Source organism: Miniopterus schreibersii, assembly GCF_964146895.1.
Source record: "Miniopterus schreibersii genome assembly, chromosome: 3".
In the NCBI taxonomy this organism is placed as follows: Eukaryota; Metazoa; Chordata; class Mammalia; order Chiroptera; family Miniopteridae; genus Miniopterus; species Miniopterus schreibersii.
This window is the reverse complement of record NC_138103.1, coordinates 55,356,921-55,379,314: the sequence shown is the minus strand read 5'-3', so window position 1 is coordinate 55,379,314 and position 22,394 is coordinate 55,356,921. Positions and strand designations below refer to the sequence as shown.

The 22,394-nt window shown below is 35.2% G+C and overlaps 1 long non-coding RNA gene across 1 annotated transcript in view; it reads right to left on the bottom strand.

Moving 5' to 3' along the window:
• Positions 1-22,394, bottom strand: part of LOC308554412 — an 86,469-nt gene that overhangs the window by 18,442 nt on the left and 45,633 nt on the right. The window contains exon 5 of the long non-coding RNA XR_013998407.1: positions 8,568-8,682. This is a non-coding gene — a long non-coding RNA (uncharacterized lncRNA). The remainder of the gene's footprint in view (positions 1-8,567; positions 8,683-22,394) is intronic.

Here is a 22,394-nt window from a genome sequence, read left to right as displayed (position 1 = left end):
GATTGACTGCTGCTCTGTGTTTGAGACACTTAGTGGTGGGTGATATGTCCCTGTTACCAGCAGTCACTTCTTCCATGTGTCTGCCTTCCTTTGCATTTGGCGTTAACTATAGAAGCCTAAACTGGGATGAGATCCTGTGTCTTGCAGCTCTTCCTTCCACGAAGTGAGGAGATCAGTGAGAAGGATATTCACAACTCTCTCACTATCCCATCCTTTCTCTTTGGAAGCTTTTCATGCCAGCAGAGGAAAATTAATGAATGAGAAACCCTTCAGAATAGAGTTTTGTAGTGAGCATAGAATGATTTGCCTTTCTGCTATACTATAGTAGGGCCTAAGCAGCTTTACTGCCAGCTACATTTTCCCCCATGAGTTATTTTCTTTTCTATTAAGTAATTCCTTAATGCCCAGACAGTTAAACATTCTGTTGAAAACAGAGTTTATGAACTCTAAGATTCAAAGCCTTACTATAATGGTATTTGGGTTTTTTTGGTCTTGTAATTTTAAAGAACTACCAGTCTAGTTAATGTCTCTCTCATGATATATTTAGTTTGGTGATATTTCTAAGGTTATGCATATTTGAGGACAGATGTCCTGTAATAAGAATCTTACTCTGCAGCACTTTCCACCTCCTTTTGCTATATTAACTAATACATTTTTAGAAGTATCCAAACTTTTGACCTTTTCTCATTCTTATCCCAATGCAAAATTTATTGTGGTAGCTAAAGAAGAAAGGAAAATCAAAGATATGTCAAGCCCGGACTTGTTTTGTTTTCTCCTGTGGCTGATTTAAGCATCATCTTTGTAATGTCCAAGCAACATTTTAGAGATGCTTGAGCATGTCCACCAAAAACTGAGATGCTTTGAAACATATTTTGTAAATGTATTTAATATTTCACTAATGAAAAGTATGCATTACAGTTATTGTCAAAGGCAGAAAAAATATTTTCTTAATTTTGAAATGGAGATATGATTCAATTATAAAGTAGTCTTGAGTATGGTACATAGTCAGAAAGAACTTATTTACCAATTATTCCCTTTCTTGATTTTGATGAAAATCATAGACTATGGTCTTTGAATCTTTGCTAATTCCAGTTGTCCAATGTCTTACTGGCCTTGCTGAGGGTTGGAGCAGCTTTTGGAAATAGTATGCTGCTCTTCAATACCATGGTGATGTATTATTTGAAAACTGACATAGTTTTAGCACTTTAGAATTTTAAAGAGAGTTGCCAGAATAGATACAGCATACAGAGGGTGTGTGTGTGTGTGTGTGTGTATGTGTGTGTGTGTGTGTATGCACGTGCATCCACACTTGTATATAATCCTAAAATGAAGAGACATCTATTCTGGTAATAGCCATGTACCTGGACCCATCTACAGTTCGATTGTGCATCAGTTATGATGTGTCTCTTTCTAACAGGAAGGATACCGATCTTGATGAATAGCTAAAAGGTAAGATCATTCTTAAAGGTGTGAGTGATTAATAATGGCCATGCATAGATTTTTTTCTAAGAGTGTAAATAAAATATATCATTCCCATGAAGGGCAGGTGTTTGGCAGGATGATTCATAGTGCATTTGAAAGCATAAAAAGTCAAACTCAGGGCCTCTTCTAAGCATGTCAAAAAGGAAGCTGGTTTAGCCATTTGAAAAATATTCTAGTGGATGTTGAAATGTCTGAGTGGATATATAAAAAGCATATGCCTATGGGATCCTGAAGATGGAACTAAGATTTTTAATTACCACTAATTAAACAAAATAAAAATATATTTTTTGGTAGATAAACAATAACAGAATAACAGGAAAATGTGGATAAAAAGAGAAAAGTGGCACTTTTGTATATAACACTTGAATCATATACTTTAATCCAACCAAGTTCTACTGCATAGCTTTTAGATTGAAGGTTTCTGGGGTAAGCTACAGTATTAGCATAAAGTGTGGCTATATTGTGGTCAGCATTCATACCAAAGTACCTGGAGCTCTATTAAAATGTTACAACACAATACAACAAGACTGGGAAAGATGTTTTTGAAGACAGAAGAATTATTCTGATGGTGACATCTAAGTAGAGTAACATAGAACCTATATGATTGGTCTTTGTTTATTTTTGCTAATGGCCTAGAGCACATGATATCTTGACAATGCATATGAAAACTAGCTTCATGATGATACAATACTACATGTCATGCTCTCCTGTGGCCCAGTACCACAGAGACTGTGCATGTCCCAGAAAGAAAAAGTCTCAAACCTGCGTCAGGGTGGGATTCAAGTTTTCTTCCACAAGTTACAGGTGAACGGAGGAGCATTAGTTGTACCTTTCTAGCATGAAGTGAAGGTGAGAAAGCAGATGACTATCACCATAAAGTGTGTAAAAAGAAAAGTTGACTGTCAAGGATCAAATGTCTGTATCTACTAGAGATAAAAACAAGATTCATCATTTGTACTCTTTTAAGAATAAAAACTTACAATTCACTGAATTTTTTAAAGACTGTATGGGCTTAATGTCTTGTAAAAGATTTTGTAAATGCTATTTTCCTCATTGGATGCCTCTGTCTGTGGGGACTTAGGGCATATCTCCTGGGAATGATAGAAGGCACGGTGACATTCACTCTGCAATTGTCATGGCTTTCTCCCAATGTTTCCTGCAAGTCAGGGCTTGTATAAACAAGCCAAGCATGAGGCCTGTTGATAGATGGAGATATGGCAAATACACTGACACCATCAAAGCACTACTTTTGAGTGTGAAAGATAAAACCATAAGAAATACCAAAGGATTATGTCTTAGATGAGACTTCATCGTATCAAAGATTTCTCTGTATTTTTGGAAATTGAACTCCCTTTGAGAAAAATCTAAATAATGATATGCTTTTCTGACTTGAATACAGAAGAGTCTGCCCTCTCCACTCCTCTAATTCTTTCTCTCTCAAAATACACATTTTGAGGATCCTTCTGCCTCTGGAAGAGGGGGCGCAGATATGTATGTATGTCACAGCATTGATTTTCTGAATATCTTGGGTTTCCTGGAGTAGTAGGATTTAAAATTGGTTCAGTTCTATTATATCATACATTTCAGGATTTGGGAACCTTTGGATAAATGTGGAACATGTTGCTTATAATACATATTCAGCGTGTCTCCAGAATAAAAAATACATAAATAATTATATATATCTAGTAAGCACTCTAGTGAGACACTGTCATGTGTTGCACTGTAAATTCTAACTCAAAGTTACAATGTCTCAGTGTAAATAAAAATGAAATCATCAAATGGCTCAAAGAAATCAAGACTGGGAAGGTAATTGTTAGGAAGGTAGATGGCTACAGTACATACAAAGTTTCTTTTTAAGATATATCTATTTGGGATTTCATAAAGACATGTATTTCACTCACCCAACTTTAATGAGAACACACTAAGATGCTATTTTAATATAATGTGGGTCATAATATAAAAAAATCACATTGTGGTCTATGGGAAAAAGAAATATACTAACCAATCATCAATCAGACAACTAAACAACTACTTTGAACCTTTCTCAACAAATTGGCTTTTGTTCTCTTGACTTTGCCTCCAGAAAGTGAGGGGAGCTAGTCATTTTCTCCTTTGTCTCTCCTGTCTGCTACGCTGATATGCGAGTGAATGAGTCTATGTGATCGTTTGCAGCATTCCATGTGGCCTGGGTGATTAGGGATTCTGCTAACTTTTCAGACTTTTCCCTGTAAGGATTCTTCCCAAGCTTCCTTTTCCCTCTCCTTTAAAGGAATCTTCAGGGAGCCAATGGATGCCACTAACCATCAACTGAGTTCAGAGAGGATGGTGCCTTCTTCCTCTCATGCTAGTTGTCATGGCCAAATGGCAAAATGAGACACATAGCATAAGAACAAGATGACAAACAGATGATATATTTATTTGCAACATGAGGGAGAATCAACTAATTGAAGTGGTTAAGACTCACAACTATACTCACATTGGATTTCCCCAAAGGACACATTCTCTAAAATCTATCTCTGATTTCATGCCTCTTATGGTGACACACAGGTTCTTTCATTTATTTTTATTTTCCTTTTTTTATCTTGCTCCAACCTTCACTATCTCTGTTCTGCCCAACTCTTCGACCCCTCAAGATCTGCAAAGACCCCAGGTTTGCTTGGGCAAAGACTTTCTATGCTGAGGTCCTTGACTATGGAGTCACTAATGGTTTCCAGATTTAGAACATGGCTATTAATTTTTTTTCTTTTACTGCCCCATTCTTCCTTTATCACCATAGTACCATTTTCAGATTAGCTCTCATTTAAGAGCCAGCTAGTTTCATAACTTAGTGAATCAATGAGTCGTTCACCAAATGAGCAGCACAGAGATAATCGAATAGAGAGTAGGATAAGAAATCAGTCTCTTTCCCTTAGAATCTGCCCAGTTCTAGTCATCAATACAATATATTGTACAAAAGGGGGTAACTATTCTTTTTTAGAGTTGCAATTAGCGCTTCCATTCAGAATGTAGTCATACTTTAATTTTAATTGCTTGTTTTAAATGCATTTTGTTTGATTCCTTTGAAATATGCACAATCAGACCAAACAGGTGTTTTAGTGAGAAGAGTGTTTACAGAGCTGTTCAGGTGAGGTATTCCCAGATTGCCTGGATGCAATTTTAATGACACAATCATCCTCAGGTGTGTGCTAACTCCTACTACATTCCGATGACTTATTTATCAACATCACAGAGGGCAAGAGGAGGTTTTCCCTCACTTTAAATTTTTTATGGCGACTATTTGAAATTGCAAGAAGAAAGAAGAGGAGGAGAGAGAAAAATTCCAGGGAAGAAAAATAAAATCACAGGAATACATTCTAATGATGCTAAACTCTGCTTCAATTAAATTTAGTCCCTTCTACTTCCAGCTGGCAAGCCTCCTTTTACATCATCATGCTCCAATATACTTTTCAGTGAGTCCAAAGAATCCATAAGGTATTAAAATTCCAGAAAAATTATTTGTTAGAGACAAAAGGTAAAGGCTACATGTTCAGCATCTGAATGTTACAGAAAACATCTCCAAAATGGCCCATATGTTCTTCTAGAAAAAGCAGCATCCCTGACAGTGAACCATGAAATATTCTGGAGGCAAATGACAGAGTGCCAGTGTCTTAAGGAACAGCATTTTCCACTTTAAATAACAGACAAAATAAAGCTTTAAAATGTTCTTGGTGATGTATGATTCAGTAAACCCTTCAAGGCAACGTAAGGAAAACCTTTTCTTCTTAAGACTGATGTTAGAAAGAAGCAGACAAAAATTAAGAATTGCTCTGCCAGGCAGCATAAAGAATCAATTGGTGTCTTTCTGAAATTCAGGAAATTCAATGAATCGATAGATTGTTAGGAACCAGGCCACACACACTGAAAGTGACTCTGTATAAGTACATACTAGATACCAGAGATAACACAAAGCTCTTCAGAAAGCACTGGGCACAAACATGCATTAAAAGAAACTAAATTATGTTTAACAGGAAATAAAAACATCCTATTTTTTTAATAAAGTCTGCAAATGGGAACATTCAGCAAGGGTAAACCAATGTTTAATTGAAAAATAAGAAATTTACAAGTAAATAACAAACATTATTTTTTCATTTCTCATTTGATTTTTGTCATTTCTAATTCACTTACTCTGTCTCTAAAAATGGCAAAATCTCTGTCATAAAATAATTTGGATTTGACATTCCCCAAGGCAAGCAAGCTGGTAGTATAATAATCCTATTGAAAGCAAACACCCTTTGATGACTACAAAAATCAAGTAAGATCAGAGAAAGTTTTTTGGGGTTTTTTTTGGTCATTTTACTAGTCTATGTGACCTATGACACAAACATTAAAATAAATAAAATGGTTCTTCAAAAATTATTAATAATCAGTGGGGCAGCTGGGTGCCTAAAAAATTATTTACTTTATAATGGAAGAAACATTAGACTAAACCACTTATTTTACCCATAGTTTTATTTTAAATTATTTACTTTACCATTAAGACCTGAAATTTGTCCAACTAAAATTATCACAAACACCTTATGTTTTCTTTCAAAAGAGGAAAGTAAAAAAATGAAGTGAAAAAAAATAAAGACTTTAAAAAATTTATCAAGCAAATAAAAAAATTGATTATCATAAGAAATTAATCTTTTTTATCTATCTTCACTTTTCTTATTTATTTTTTCAATTAAATTTATTGAGTGACAATGGTTAACAATATTATACAGAGTGGGGCAAGAACAGTTTTACAGTTATTCATATGGAAAATAATATAATAATTAATAAGAATATAAGAATAAACTATTTTGTACACTCATAATTGTAAACCTACTTTTGCTCCACCCTGTAGAATAACATACTTTCCAAACATGCCTTCCCACAAAATTTTTAGCCAAAATCATTGCATTCCTAGAATATAATACCTTTCGATGTTGACCACATCTCTGCCTTCCACATACTGCTACCAGTAGGGAGAATATGTGAGGTTCCCCATAAACTAGGAGGAAGAATTGTTCTATTCATATGAGGAATGTCCATTCCATTTCCAGCAAGGCTTAAGACTAATCAGGAGGGTACACTGCCACATCAGTCATAGGCAAGAGAGAACTTTCATCAGAAGCGTCTATTAGTATCAAGAACAAAGTCTGGAAAGCCCTCAGAGGAAACAGGTGCAGCTATGCCCAGAGATCTGCCTGACATGCAATAGTGCAAAGCCTGTGGAAGAAGCAGTTTTGGGGGCATGACATAAAGTAAAGTGTGTCTGCTGCTGCCCCTGCCACCACCTGATGCTGTAGATCAGAAGAAACACATGATCTGAACACAGAGAGGTGAGACCAGACCCTATGGCCCACATAAGACTCAAGCCCATGGGTCAGAAGTAAACTAACTCTCTGTCGCCCAGAGCCCTGAATTCATTCTGTGTCCAAAGTGAATGAGATTCACCCAAAATCAACATGTCAGCACACTGTTCTGAAAGCTCAGTCTCACGGAATCCCATGAAAGAATACCGTGATCTACATTCAGGGGGCACAGCCTGGATGATACTCCTGGGCCTCATAAGCCCAAGCCCCCAGAGAGGATCTTTAAAAATTTGGTAGAAGGCATTCCAAAGCGCAGAGCTTCCTAAGATACAGGCCAGAAGCAAGGGTCTGCTTCCAGGTACTGTATTTTCCTCGTGTTTCTACAACCCCCTTAGAAATAAGCTGTTTTCCTATAGCAACAACACATGTCCCTTCCCATGTTACCAGTAATTGTATTTTCAAATCTACTGCCAGACAGTAAGCTACCCGATAATATTAGAGTAGCCTTGCAGGAAAAGATCATGTCTTATATTTCTGCTCTGCTCTGTAAAACCCAGACCAGGGTTAGTCACATAAAAGTTAACAAACGCTTCATGGTTCATAATAACTACTTATCAAATACAGTTAACAGTAAGCTGTATAACTGCTAAATAAGAGAAGGTAAGAATCATTGATACTGTAAAAGCAATTGTTACTGGAAAATAAATTCATAGCAAAAGTAGTCATTCTTCGTCATAAAGATTTCAACCTAAAGAAAATTGTGCCATAAACCAATTATTTGGCTGGAATGAAAGTGCTGCATGGGTATTACACTTCCTAAAATTAGTCACCAAATCAATTCCTCATATTGTTTCTTTTCCCTTTCTCTATTTTCATTGAAAACACACATATCTTTTTTTACTAAAACAAGTTAGATACTTCATTTATATGTTGAATTTAATAATGATCTTTCTCTATGACTAACCCCACCCCACAATGATCTATTATTTAGAACTGAAGTACCGAAGTATCACTTTTGATATATGATATACCACAATGATTGACATCTGTATGTGTATAAATGTGCAAGAGCACTGTGTGTATATATGCATATATTGTATGTTATTTAGATATATATATATGCATATCCCATGTTCCACAAGAAAATTGTCCTTTATGCTAATGAGCGTAATTCTAATAGAGCATGAAGCATTTTCCCAGACAGAGTAGGCGCTGAGAAAAGTTTCCTGCATTTGGTTAAAGTTTGATCTCACCATTCTATGTCTTGCCTTTGAGATCATTTGAGAACTTTGGTGGTCATTAAAATGTGAGTGAGGTTAAGTGTGATAGGCATAAATGATTATTACATCACATTTAAGCCAATGTGTGGTCATAGATAAAATAGGTTAAGAAACTGAACTAGTGTGGATTTTTCAGGTGATCTATGTATAGGTCCCAGGTCATATATTTGTTTCCCAACAATTCTTTCCCAACAAAACCAAAATGATTGACAATCATCACATTATTTACACTACTACTACCAGTACAACCAAACATACTAGATTATTAAGTCCTTGGGAACTGACTCCATACATTATTCATAGCTCTATCCTTAAGTAAATAGCCCACAGTAGTGCTCAATACATATTTATCGGGGGAATAAATAAAAATCTACATAGATTTCCCTTCTTAAACTGATCTAGTCATATCTGAGTCAACACTCAAAAACTAATCATGTAATTTCCATTCTTCCACAGATTTTACCAGAGGCTCTGTGGCAATAACAATTACCTTGCCGGAGTTGTGGACACCACACAGGAAATCTGTTCCTTGGCTACAAGGCTGCCCAGGTCACTTCGTTCATTCTTCTCAGGAGGATACAGGCAGCTTTTCTTTTCAATCATCCCTGTAAGAAAAACATCATTTGTCATCTCCATTTATGAAAATATTACAGTAAGCAAAAACAGGAAAAAGTGGCATTATTTAGGGGAAAAAGGTAAATATGGCACACTGGAAAATGTATGGGTGAGAAAAAAATAAAGTGAAGACGCAAAATGTACAGTTTGTGGTAAAATATCAAGTGAAGACAATAGTCCTCAGCATTGTCAGTAAGTGCTTAGAAAATGGCTACAGTTCAGAAAATAAGAGATTGTCATATGCTTTTTAAAATTTAGATTGTCTTTTCAAATGCGATAATGTATATCTTTCGGTTTAAGCTACAAGAGCGTGTGGAATATAGGTTACTAGGGCTTGCAAGTATATTCCGATTATACTAAAACAAAGAATCATTGAAATAAAAAGACAGTTTTAGTCTTTATTTCCAGTTCAAAACAAGATAATCTTCCATAAGCCTTGCCATCAGGTGGATTCTGGAAGGTAATTATTTTGCATGTTCAGTTCAGGTTCCTGATTCCAAAGCAAGAGGTTACTACAGGTTTTAGAGTAGCACAGAGCCAAGATACATAAACTTTACTGTTATTGTTGCCCATTTGACAAGATAGTATCCCAAATGAATGGACATTGGCCATTCAGATGGAAAACAAAAGGCTGTTTATCAGCTGGTTAATTGCACTCAAATATGAAATAAGGTTCCCAGCAGCGAAGCTCCCTCACATGTCTATTTCTCACCTAAATTATAAACTACCTTCTAACAGAACCATTTCCAGCATCCAAGTGTTTATCATAATAAAGCACATCTGCCACAGATGACTGCTGACCTTTCAACTTTGGTCAGCACTTTGGCAGCTGGCATAGCCATAGGAAAGGGGGATGGATACAAGTTTCCTGGCACTGTCATTTCCCCTTTATTTGTATGATTTAACTCTGAAATGAGGACATAACTAAGTAAAGCCACAGAACACTGAAAATATTCCTTACACAAAATGAGTCTGGTGAATGCATTTACTTTCCATCAAATTTTCTAGATTTAGGAAAGACTGGGTTTTTGTTGCTGTTAACTCCTTTTGTTACTTTTTTTCTTTAATTTAGCAGCTGGTAAGGATTACTCACTGTATAATTTTTTTAAGTGGTTACTAACATTTAATTTACCCTGTTTAAACTCTTCATCATAAAGATTTCAACCTAAAGAAAATAGTCCCAGGCCCTGGCCTGGTAGCTCAGTTGGTTAGAGTGCCATCCTGATACTCCAAGGTTGGGGTTCCATCCCCAGTCAGGGCACATACAAGAATCAACCAATGCATAAATAAATAAGTGGACAACAAATCGATGTCTCCCTCTCTCCCTTTCTCTCTCTCAAGTCAATAAATAAAAAAAGAAAATAGTGCCATATGCCAATTCTTTGGCTGGAGTGAATGCCAAACACTTAGATCACCTAAGAATCACCAAAGATTCTTACCTTAACAATGGAAAGATATTGAAACATAGGGCTTCACCTTTCCTCTGTGAAGTTTTTGGACAAAGGTGGATGATCAGTAAAGGGCAAATTAAAAAGGCAAATGTAAACTCCCCTCTGCACTAGTGGAGATGCCTTAACTCTGATGATAAACCACTACTAACTGACTAAGCACCTTTTATAGATACTGCACTAAAAGCATTATTATATACATTCTCTGCTCATGTGTGGACTTTCCAGTTTGTGCACAATGTCAGTGTACATGGATCACGGGTCTTATATAACAGCCTTCTAGATGGGTCTGCATACCTGGTTTTGATTCAAGTGGTCATCAGAATAACGACTGCATGCCTAGTTATACAATTTCAATAAATATTAACATCATCTCAAAAATATTAATATCTTTTTTCTGTTAGCACATGTAGGACCATCTATCACCCAAGCATCCTTTTAACAGATGAAGCAGTGTAAGGGCTATTCTCTGTGCTTCAGAAACTAATCATCCACTTAGAGTTTAGTAAATAGATGGCTGTTCAACATTCATGCTTCTTCCTACTGATCAGTTTCCTTTTTGGAAATCTCCCTCTTTGTGTGTGTAAATTCAATATAATTTCCTGTTCCCTCCCTTCTAGAAAGTTGAAGGGAGTCAAGTCACCTTTTTTTTCTGGAACATTAGTATATAGGAGGTACTATCTATGGCCTAAATCTGTCAATTGGATCTTCACTTCTAAGACATTGGGAGGGTCTGGGATGACTTGAGAACAACTATCACTATAATTATATTCTGACCTCTCTGTTCCAGCTTTTGGAAAGTTACTGTGGTCCCTGCTTCATAAAGCCTACACTTCTTGAATTTTCTTGGATAATGATCTGTAGCCTGGTGTACCAGCATCCTGTTAATTGTGTGAGACTCCAGCCCCACCTTGATATTCTTCCATTAAGTTTTCTTTCATTTTGTTAACCAGAGTTGATGTCTATTGTTTATATGAAGGAACTGTTACTGATATGTAATGCATGTAATTATGAACATTTATAATGCAAGATAACATATATGATATTGGGATTGGAACAAAACCCTCAATGTGTTTAAAAAGAGGGGAATTGGTGCTGCCTTGGCTAACCAGTAGAGGATACAAATAGTGACACTTAGGGAAGAGCAGTATTTTAATAAATGTAATAGGATGGATGACAACTAATAGGCAGAGAGAAGGGACAAAATGAATAGATGAACTTAGATGGAGTGGGATTGCCTCATAGTGTCCTTCCTGCCACAATCATTGGCTTAGTCTCTTCTACTGTTGAGCACCACTGGAACACACTGTTAAGGGCAGGTGCCTGCCACTGGGAGCACCAGGAACAGTCATCTCAAGTAGAGAGGGATACTCTTCGAGTGGGTAAATAAAATATTTTTGACTACTGCTCCAAAGCTATTCTGTGAAGTAAATTTACGATGTTAACAATGCATTATTTACAGGTAGAAAAAGGGAAATAAATGCTAGATTTTAAAAAGTGCATTTAAAACTGGAATGAGCAGAAGTTTGAAACCTTCAAAGGTAGAACTCCATAAAAATTGTGAGGATTTCTAGCTTCTATTGATTCTCACTTTAACACTTGAGTTAAGTGTAAAAGTGTTCATAAAAATATATAACCTATATGTGGAGAAATTTTAATTTTATAATTGTGGTTGCTTTATATAATTCTCTGAGTTCTCAAACCTCTGCTTCTTTCGGCCAGGTGTTTACTAGTTTTTTAATCAATTTTTTTTTCTTTAGGATACACGTAAATTGAAGATGATTTCTATGGGCCATCTTATGGTAAACACAATTTATATCTTCTTTTTACATTTTGCTATACTATGGTATTTAAAACTCTGTTATGTGTGAAGAGTAACTTCCTACTTGGTAACCAAAGAGGAAGGCACATGGGTGGCAAACAGTCATATGTAGCTTAGTGGGACAGCTTCCCCAACATAGGTGAGGAGATGCACGTGTTTAAGCATTTTGTCAAGTACGAAGTGTAGACCACCCACATAGAATACCCGTGCCCAATCCCAGGGTGTGAATCAAGAATGATGCTCCACTTGACCTTAAACTTAGAACACTTGTAAATAGTGATGATTTTTCGTGGTTGGAATTAAGCAATAATAGCCATGTGGATATAACCTAATTTATTTTATCAGTCTTCTACAGTTCACATTTAGGTTGATTCCATTTTAATTATCTGGATTATCTGATTATTTATTTTGGATAAATTCCAAGCAGTAGAATCATTAGTATATACACAATTTCAAGCTTTTTGACTCATAAAACATTTGTTTGCTTTTTTCTTCAGAAAAATTATACAAAATTATATTGAAACAGCACTGCACAAGTCACTACTACAATGCCTTTTGAATTTAAGTTCTGGAGCCAGGGGGAGGAAGGACATGGGTGGGTCATGACAGTTACTGCATGAATGTCTAATCAAAATTCTATTCACAGTTAGAAAAGTAGTAAAATAAAGTTTACATTGCCAGGTTTTCAAGTCCCTCTCTCTCTTTCTTAGTTTTGTTATATTATTAAGATTAAAAATTCCCCTTTATAAATTTTAAATAATATAAATAGAAAGTAATAAATTTTCCTAAAATATCTATCAAAGAATTTTACTTCCCAACATGAGGTTCTCCACTCAGTATCATTTATCATCTATCTATCTATCATCTACCTATCTATCTATCATCTATCTATATCATCTATCTATCATCTATCTATTTATCATCTATATCTATCCTCTATCATCATCGATCATCTATCTATCTATCTATCTATCTATCTATCTATCTATCATCTATCTATCTATCATCTATCTATATCATCTATATCTATCATCTATCTATCTTCTATCTGATTATCATATGTATATATGTATGTAGGTATGTATCTATGTATGCAAAGGGAAAGTGAAGGTTTGGACATTCTCCACCTATATTCATCGTCACAGCAGCATCTTTGCTCATTTTGTTCCTTTTAGAGTAAGGCTCTTTCTCCCCTCCCAGAGCTATTCAAAACCCTTTCTTCAATCTAGGGTATATACCCCACTCTACCAGCCACCTCCCTGACTACCTGGCTCACAGTTATCATTTGTCCCACTCCTCACCCCCGACACTGTATCATTATAACCTAGAGGATCAATACTGACTAAAGTACAGTTACTGCTGCATTTTGGCTGAATAGATTTCAGAAGGAAAGCATTTATCACCTATTATTTAAAAATGACTGTTGGCTGAGAATTTCATCCCTTCTCTTGACTACTTTGCTTTTTGTCATTGGGGGGAAAAAATAAAAGTATTCTTAGAAATAAATAGCTCAGAAAATAATCATCTTATTCATAAAATATATTAATCTTTCTATTATTTCATGATAATGATGATCAACATAGATTTCTACCGTTTTAAGACCCTGAGTTTTTTTCTTGAACTCTCACCAAGAATTGTCAAGATATGACTGACCCCATAGGTCATTTTTTTTTCTGAAATAATTGGAATTTCTCAACTGTATAGTGAATATCTTGTTAAATATAAATGAAATGAAGAATTTAATATCTTCATTTTAAAAGGCTCTAGTATAAAGCAGTTACTATTCAAACAGAATTGTTTCTACTTTCTCACTATCATTATACACACACATACACACTCACACACAATCCACAAATAAACTTTTGGTTTAAAATAATAATTATTCTATTAGTACTAAGAAAATATTTTCATGCAACACCTGAATAGTAATCTTTAATTTGCAGTCACTTGAGCCCTCCTTCTCCCAAAAAATAGAAATTGGTTTTTAAATGTGCATACATTTAATTTTGTTTGTTAAAAGTTGAAAGTTGACCTCCTATTTCCTCTCAAGTTAAATCTTTGTCCAATATAACTTCTATACCTATATATTTCTTTTTTTCTTCTTTTTTAAAATATATCTTTATTGATTTCCAAGAGAGGAAAGGAGAGGGAGAAAGAGATAGAAACATCAATGATGAGAGAGTCATTGATCGGCCAGCCTGCAACCCGGGCATGTGCCCTGACCGGGAATCGAACCCTGATCGCCTGGATCCTAGGTCGATGCTCAACCACTGAGCCACGCCCGGCCAGGCTATACCTATATATTTCTAATAGCCAAAACCAATAGTAGATTAATCCTGAATATTAAAATAATTTTATCTGTGACTTTCAAGCTTAATATCTATAAACCTGTCAATATCTATTATAATAAGAAGATTTTTCAACTTATTATTTTCTTTAAGAGTTTTTTCTATGATGAAAAAGTAGCAGAAACATAACTATACAAATAAGGACTCTCTTTATATGAAAACATTTCAAATATTGAATGTAATCATTTTTGTTCGGGCTTCTGAAATAAATACACGAATGTTATAGTTGAAGTTATAGTCACTGTAATGAAAAATAAAAACATAATTCAGCAATATTGCTCACTTATTTGTGCAAATATATATTTCATATGCAATCAAGGATGATTTTCATATCAGTTTGTTAAATATTCTACAAATCAATTTCTTGAAGACTAAGCTGGAGTCTGCATGACTGTTTCCTGTCAGGTACATTCAACTTCCAAACTTAAAAAAAAATATTATCCATATTTAATAGTGAAATACACAGCATTCTTTCGTGTCCACCCTTTTAAGACTTTTTGTTCTTTATAAGAGGCCAAAAAAAGGTATAATCAGGAAATTAACTTTCTCCTGTTTTTCTTGTTTATTTCACTTGTGCTCTCTCCCTTCTTTCTTCATTTCTCTCAAAAGATTTAGAATGTATAGTAACACCTGCTGGGGTGGCAACAGCAGTTGAGCTTTGCCTTAAAAATGCCCTGTGAGTGCCTAGAGTGACACAGATCCTGGTCTCTATGCTCCTTCTGCTGTTCATCACCTAGTTACGCCTGGCGTGAGAAGGTTGGCCACAATGTACCGTCTTCATGCCCACCATGGCAAGACCTAGAAACTCGAGGCTCCAGGCAGTTGTGTCCCTTCTTCAGTCCAGCCAAACTGAGAATAGAATCTTTGCCCTCCCACTACAGATGGCCAACAGGCTGGAGTGTGCCAGTAATCTGAGAAGAGGCCAAACTAATTTTAATTACAAATTGCTCCATCACTTCACGTGTGTTATCTCTCTGTACCTGTAGTTCATGCAACAGACAACTTAATATACATTATTTAAATAATCATCAAAACCTCTCCTGCTTCAGCACTTTCCACCTTTCCCTGGAAAGCCTGTATCTTTGTAGGGATTCACAACTGCAAGTGCCTGAAGTCAAGTTTTAGTTCTAGCAAATGTGGAATAGATGTGACTTTAAAACAAACAGATCGAGCATTGGAACAACAAAGATGAGAGGATTAAGGCAGTCTGTGAAGATGAAAGTGTAAAGAGATCTTGGGGGAAAATAACTTGAGAGGAGTCTTTTAAAAATCCAACAGAAAAACTCCCATCAGTTGGCTTTTACTTCTTTTAAAATATTTCAGCAACATGTGCAACGGGTTTTATTTATCAAGTCAAATTTTCCATTCTTCAAATACATTTTTTAAAAGGAAGTAAGAGAAAAGCAGGTTCATAACCCTTCAGCAGTTTAACCCAGTTATTTAGCACTGTTGTCACTAGAAAAACAGTTAATAACTTGAGAGCATTTTCCAGCAAAAATGCATGGGACTAAAAGGAAATCTATGTGCCCATGTGGAAAGACTTAGTTGGTTCTCCTATATTGAACTTGTCTATTCATTCATAGAGAACTTATAACATATTTCCTTGTTATGTGTACACTTTTTTTTGTTTAACAATGCCAAAAACTGATAACTTGAAGACTGAAAATCATACTGACAGTCACCTGTCATTCATTGTCCTTTATTCTGACAACCTCAGGCATTTGGGCATGGATTTATGGGTTTCCCCCTTATGCTTTATTTTTAAAGGCGCTGGGGGATGGGGAAGAATATCAGAGGACTCAGTCCTGAATAGACTTTTGTTTTGCTCTTTCTTTTACCTCTTGACTGTGTCAAATGCAGTGTGTCTCTCATGCAGTTTCTGTCTTTAGAGAGCCTCGGCTGGGCCAGCTAGTTAGTATTCAGAGACAAGGCAAAGAGGATAACATTCTCTCTGCTTGCTGAGACTGCAAATAAGCAATTAGACTAAAAGCAATGTATTGGAGAAAGAAGGCCATCACAGACATCGCTGTTGACTGGAACCTGCCAATGTAACTTTAGAATTGTAGAAATTTCATAGCAGGGAGAAATAGTCACTTAGAGGCATATAAGTTGGTTAAGACACTAAGTCAGTATTTGCTATAGACATTTCTGCTGTGTAATGTACTCTGTGAACTGTAAGATTTTCCATTAATCTTGTTTACTTATTGTAATGAGAAGCAAATGGGTGAAATTAGTAATGGTGATAGAAAATTCAACCTTTTATTGTATTGCATGTTATGAAAACATTTTCTAGATTGTCATATTACTCCCATTTTCATCTGAGCTCACTTTAAAGGATTGTAATGGAGGGCTGAAGGTTACAAACTGTTTCATGTTTGACCAAGCAATATCATGTAGCTCTGCTGTGTAGTTATATGAGATGTTTAAACAGCATATGCCAGCCATTTCCAGGGTATTAATGATGGCCTGTGAGGTAATTCTTAAGACTCTTCTTCCTCCCTTTAATATTGAGATTTTATGCTGGGTTTTAGCAACTGACACATTTCCTGTGCAAATGCTTAGAAGCAGTTACTCTATTAAACTGGTATTATCTAATTCTGTTTTGTCATAGACCAATCTCCAGTGAGCCTTCAAGACTGTCCAGTTGATGGGACGTAGCAGGCAGACCTTCTTGATTTGACATATTTAATCCATCCCTTTTACTCTTTCCACCCCCATCCTTCCAAACCATGTTTCCTAAAAGTGGAGAGATGCTGGCCTGATGAATTTATTTTTACATATTCTAAGCCAGGAAAAAAGAAAGGAATCTGGAGTATTGACATTCTTTACCGGAACTACAGTAGACTAGAGTTAGCAGAAAAAACTGCTAATCATCACAGTTTTCATGTTGGAAGCAATTTGTCTATAATTAGTAAGTTGATAAATACCAACAAAATGGGTGCTAAAATGAACAACTCTTGTGCAGAGACATTTGACTCTACATTACACTTTGCATTTTTATATATGCAGCATTACATTTTGTTACAAAGAGCGACAACTTTAATGGCAGCTAAAGCACTCTAATCTGTCTTCCGAAGGAGAGCAGACATACATCTTAATATAACAACTTCTTTTATAAAACATATCTGTTTTTTTCAAGGAGTGAGCAATGCAAGGATAAGACAAAAAGTTGGTCTTTTATTTTATATAAAATGGTAGCAAAAGATGAAAGATTTGTTTTGCTAGCTAATGAAATGCCACAGCATGTAAGATTAAACAATACCACTGACTTAAGGTATAGTCTTCATTGGTAATACCAAGTTCACACTTGTTTGTAGACATTTGCTTTCTACATTTCATATGAAGTGCTTATTATACTAAATGTTTCAACTCCAAATATAATCAAACTCATGAGCATTTTTGTTCAATTCAAGCAAGGAAGTTTGTGTGGTGTACTAAAATGTGAGAGACATGTTTAATTCAAATAAACAAGATACAGCATATTGTATCTTTGAAACCAAATAAATTATATGTCTGAAATGCTTTAATAAAACACTAGTTTTTGTGAAGGTCTAAAATACAACAGGAGCATTACACAGTAAATAAAGGGATGTGATAGTTTTATAAGTGATATGCTGAAATTCTGACTCTCGTAGCTATAAGAAATCATAAATATCACAATAAGTTTAACCTATATGATCTGATAGAACAAAAGAGATTATCCTGAGAGAGAAATTGTGAAGGTATAAAGAAATTATTTGTGTTAATGTGGTTGGGAAAGTACTACATCTTCTTAAATGCTTTTTAAAATGGTAAAGTGTTTATAGACATAATTTAGGAGCATCTTTATCTACAGCCACTTTATAGGTAACTTGATTAGCGCATGTGGTTATCAGAGATCTCAGAGACAGAGATCTTGCACTGTCTTCATACTACAGACCACGTGATGAATGGACTGATTGCTAATTATCAAGTGTCTTCTAATATAACCTTTAAAATATATTCTTGCATTTCAATACATTTGACTAAGTTTGCTTTTTCCTTCCCCTTAAACTGTATACTTTTGGTATTCTTAAATACTGAATGAGATGGTAAGAAATGACCACTAACTAAACAAATGCACGTTGTTGTTTTTCACCCTCTTCCAAACATTCTGTAGTGGGTGGTAAAATATTTAAGCCATTTCAAAGTCATGTAAACTATCCCAAATATGTCAGGGGAAGAAGAAGAGGCTGCAATTCATTATTTTTCTGCAATGAACCAACATGAAAGAGAACATTTTAAAGGCCCAAGTAGCTTTGTTTTCATTTACAGTTCCTATCAATAATCTCATACCATGAGCATTTTCCTTATTTGATATATAGCATATCTTTGACCAGTAACGAATTGATGATTATGAAATAAAAAGGCAAAGATTTTGAGAAAGTTTATGTTGCAGTTATTTGCAAAGTATGTGTCCCATCTTTATTATTGTTGTTGCTGCTATTGTTTTCCTTTATATTTATCCAGGTTGAAACTTGGCCTTCAATTCATTGGGCATATATGCCTTGAATTATGATTTATTTATAAGATGGGATCAAAATTCATATTGTACATGTAAATTTTTCATGTTATTATTTCATGGTATATTATTTGATAAAAAACAAAGTAAATATTTTCACATTAAATTTAATTTTGAGCCCTGGTCGATGTGGCTCAGTTGGTTGGAGCATCGTCCCATACACCAAAAGGTGGCAGGTTCTATTCCCAGTCAAGGCACATAACCAGGTTGAGAGTTCGATCCTCGGTCCGGGAGCATGTGGGAGACAAGCCATCAATGCCTCTCTCCCTTTCTCTAGGTATAGGTATAGATATAGATTATAGATATATAGGTATAGTTATAGATGATGATATAGATATAGATGATATAGATGATATAGATGATGATATAGATATAGATGATATAGATAGATATAGATATATAGATATAGATAGATATAGATGATATAGATATAGATATATAGATGATGATATAGATATAGATATAGATATAGATTAGATATAGATATAGATATAGATATAGATTAGATATAGATATAGATATAGGCATAGACATAGGCATATAGATATAGATAGATGATATAGATATAGATAGATATAGATAGATAGATAGATAGATGATAGATAGATAGATAGATAGATAGATAGATAGATAGATAGATAGGTGATATAGATATAGATATAGATGATATAGCTATAGATAAGATATAGATATAAATATAGGGTATAGATATAGATGGTAGATAGATGATATAGATATAGATGATATAGATGATAAATATATAGATAGATGATAGATAGATGATATAGATCTAGATGATATATAGATATAGATAGATATAGATATAGATATAGGTATAGATGATAGATGATATAGATATAGATATAGGTATAGATGATAGATGATATAGATATAGATGATATAGATATAGATATATAGATAGATCTCTCCCTTCCTCGCTAAAATCAATAAAGAAAGAAATATATAATAACTTTGTAACTCCTTTTGAAAAGCCTTTCTTTTACTTATTTTCCAAAATTCAAGAATAATACATTTAAAGAGAGTAGCTAGGCAACTTGGATCTGCTCAAATTTGCTGCCATTGTTTTCACCAGTATTATTTAATTTATCATAGGCCATTTTCTTTCAACATATTACTTCATTTAAGAGGTAGTAATATTTTGCAAGTGGAGCATAACCTTTCTTCATGGAATATCTATTCCCTTCTAAAACAAAGTCACACACAGCAAGCTGCAAGTCTTTCTTTGTGCTTGGTCTATTCCCACTCTTTTTTGCCATTGAAAAACAATGCTGACACATGCACGAAATGACAAACAGCATTAGTGTAATAAAGGAGTTAAGCCAAACCCAAAGCACAGTCATATATTAAATTGTTTTTAAAAATACTGACCTAAGCACCTCTATGAGATGCTATTAGTAAAATCAAAAGAAGAAGAAAAGAGACATTTGGAAGTGAGATGTGTTCTCCTCTGTAGCCTGTATAACGGCTGATTTGCCATCATGTTTGCTTGCAATGCCTTTGTCAGATATTATTTCACTTCTCTTTGTCAAAGGAGAGGGTTTGAAGCCTTTTTCTGCATCTGGGTGACTGCTGTCAGGGCTCAGACCAAGCCTCCCAGGGCTAAAGCAACATGTCTAAAACACTTTTGGCAAAAAAGCATTTGGAGCAGTCCCTCATTTCCACTCACCAGGTCAACACATATGTTCTTACATTTCAACATCAGCTTCAAACACCATAACCGTAACTTAGTGACAATTTTTCATTAAGGCCTAGTGTTGAACTCTTGCCCACTCCCATACAGAATAAAATCCAATGCAACTGTTATGTCATCTTTCCTGGTAAGTGGTGATTTTCTAGAATTTCATGATTTATAAAGCTTTTCTAAAAATAGTTGGCATTTCTAAGTAGAGGCTTCCTGACAGTCCACACAGAGTAAGGTGAAGCAAAAAGAAGTTTTTGTTTTTCATCCATTTACTCCTTCCTGAGAAGCTAAGTAAAAGGGTTATGCTAAAGCTTTTCATATCAGCCACCAAAAACAGGAAGAGAAATAATTGTAAAACATACAATAATAGAACTAGTTCCTGCAAAGATCCAGCTATGTGGAGAACTATTCAATTAGGCCTCACAGTTACTTTTAATGAGGGTTGTTGTGGAATAAGTAGAAACATCTGTTACCCATGAACCACCACAGTGGCTACACAAGAAAAAACAGTTCTCTCTTCCATTGACTGAGACTGGTCCTCGCGGAACATTCTTATTAGTATGCTTAGAACAACCATGCAAATCTCTAAGCCAAATTAATTATTCTTGGCATTCCCAGGAGATAATCCTACAGTCATTTTTTACCAAAGGCAGGGAGCAGGGAACCCTTTCTCTGTACATATTTTATTATGGTAGGCAATGCCTAATTGTCCTACTGTATGTCACCCTATTTTACCAGCTACAGCCTGAATTCATTCCCATCCTCAACTTAAAAGTTTGAAACCCCCTAGTGACAGGAATATTAATGTGCCAACACTGTCATATCTATTTCAGCTCATACATATGCAATGTCTTTGTTTTCAAAGATTTATGTCAGACTTTGCTGAAGTGAGGTATTCTACCATTTTAGATAATAGCATGCCAAAGTGATGTTATCAGCCACAGTCAGCACTCACTCAAGCAAACGGGAGGAGCATCCTTTCCTTCATGGCTTAAACTCATAGAAACTGTTATTTATCCTTACTCGATGAGAAAAATCTTTCAAGGGGAAATGGTGTATTTTTAGAAGAAGATTATGGCCATCCTGTGGATTATCTTTTAATTAACAATGGATGATTTGTGCCCACTCTGCTGTAGCAAACGTCTTGCTGCTAATGAAGTTTAAAAAGACTTACTTTATTTAATTACAGCTAATCACCAGGGTAAAATGTGGAATTTTCTTTGATCCTACGCATATTGTGGTAATCCTTTTGGCAGATAGCATCTCCTCAAAATATTTTTAGTTTTTCGGTTAGTCACATCTTGGCAAAAGGTAGAACCACCTTACACTAAAGAATTTCTTTCGTTCTCTCTGTAGTTGCCTATCCTGGCATAAAAAATTACATGAAATTTCCTTAGATATTTAGATGGTCCTTTAGAGAAAGAGTATTGAAGTCTTCAAGTATTTGAACTTTGACTTTGTCCAATATTTAGAATAGGGTTATTTGCTCTTGTTTAATGACTCAATTAAACCAACATTATCAGTCATGGGTATGTATCAGGCACTGTGCTGGGCACTAGGATTAGAACTATGAAGAGAACACAGGCCTACAACAAGCCAGCCTTTGAAGATGAATGATCTGTGTTCACTTTCTACTACATCCCGTCCATGTGGACATAAATAGGTAAATGTGCTTTAAACCCAGGGGTTGCTTTGTCTTCGGTTTAAAACCAGGAATTGCTTTGCCTTGGGTTTGGTTTGTTTCTAATCATCAGATTAGAACCACTTTGCTTGCTCTAGGCTTCTAGGATAAAGCTGGGCTATCCTTCTTGCTTCGCTTTCCTTCTTGTGCCTTCCCTTTGG